Genomic DNA, 1,488 nt, shown 5'->3' on the forward strand with positions numbered 1-1,488 from the left:
ACGTCATGCTCACGTATGGTCCTTGAGACCTCGACTTTTGAAGTATTTTTCGAGAAGCATGTGCGGCAAAAGTAGAAGTAACAGACTTGTAAAGTAATTAGCTACAGCTAATTCAATTACTGTTCTAATTAGATTATTCGTAATTAATTACTTCCACAATTACATTCAGTAATATGTAATTGTAACTGTAATTGAGTTACTTTCGCAAGTAATGTGTATAGTACACTCGGAATTACATTTGGAACTGCTTTGCGTGTGATTTGGGATACAGCATCATTTCAAATGTTGAATCTCCTTCACCATGTCCGATTTGAGAGACAAGATTATCGCGGCTGTAAGGTGTATACGGATGCAACGCAAGCCAACAGTCAAAGCCAAGACAATCCGATCCTGGGCGTGTTTGTTGAGATTTGTCGTCGGCGCATGATTGAGTGGCATCGCTTCCAACAAAGTGGAGAGCCAATGTTAGACAAGGATCTCATGACATCTTCTATCGCGCGTTCCAGTTTCAAGATACACCCGTATCCATGTGACAACCTAAAACAGTCTTCAATGACAAATTTTACAAATGCTATGAGAGCTGCAGCTAAAATAGTGGAAGTTCGTAAGTCATCTCATGAAGACGCTACTGAAAAATTTACATTTCACTTTGGCAAAAACAAAAGTGCTGCACCATGAGAGAAATTATTTGAAAGGCACCCGTTAACCCGGTTGAAGCCTTAATGAAGCATAACGTAGGGCTACCCAGCAGTGCCCCAATGTATTCTCTTGGCGGTATGTTCATGGCCAGAAGTCGCAGTGGTATAACGAACAAGAACTTTAAGAATGCCCTAGTTCTGAAGGACAACCGACCATGTATAAGCTGACGCATCAGCAGCACTCCCTCACTACACCAAGTCTGCAATTTCACTAGTGTTTGCATGACTTGAAAACGCAACTTTTCACTAATGTTCCTGCTAAGTAATAAGCAGATTTACCCTGCAATTGTAAGACTGTACAGTTCTATGTACTGTGCTCTATACTGCCACCAGTCTTTTTCCTCTCTTTTATCTACCCCACTAGTCATTTGCCTTTTTTATTGAATGTTACAGTAAAGTTATACAGCAAAAGTATGTATTGAAATCAAAGTCATTAAGAGGAACTTTTCAAAATTAAGAGTAACTCAACTACTTTTTATAGCGAATTGTAGTTATAATTTTGTTACAATTCTTATTTTGTAATCGCAACTGTGATACTTTTATGAACATGTAGTTGTAATCGTAATCCAATTACTTTTGAAGAGTAATTTTTGTATGCCTGGAAAGGAACAGGTGTACTTGACAAAATTCCAATATCACAGTAGTCCGCGAAGGAGTAACGAGATCATGTGCTGTCGAGACCCAATAGGAATGAGCCTTTCTATGTCTGTCAAGAAAGTGACAACGTCATTGGTGGACAAATCAGCACACGGCAGCCCCAGGAGTGTAATCAACCAGATGAAACAACGGA

This window comes from Ornithodoros turicata, chromosome 2 (assembly GCF_037126465.1).
Source record: "Ornithodoros turicata isolate Travis chromosome 2, ASM3712646v1, whole genome shotgun sequence".
Taxonomy (NCBI): Eukaryota; Metazoa; Arthropoda; class Arachnida; order Ixodida; family Argasidae; genus Ornithodoros; species Ornithodoros turicata.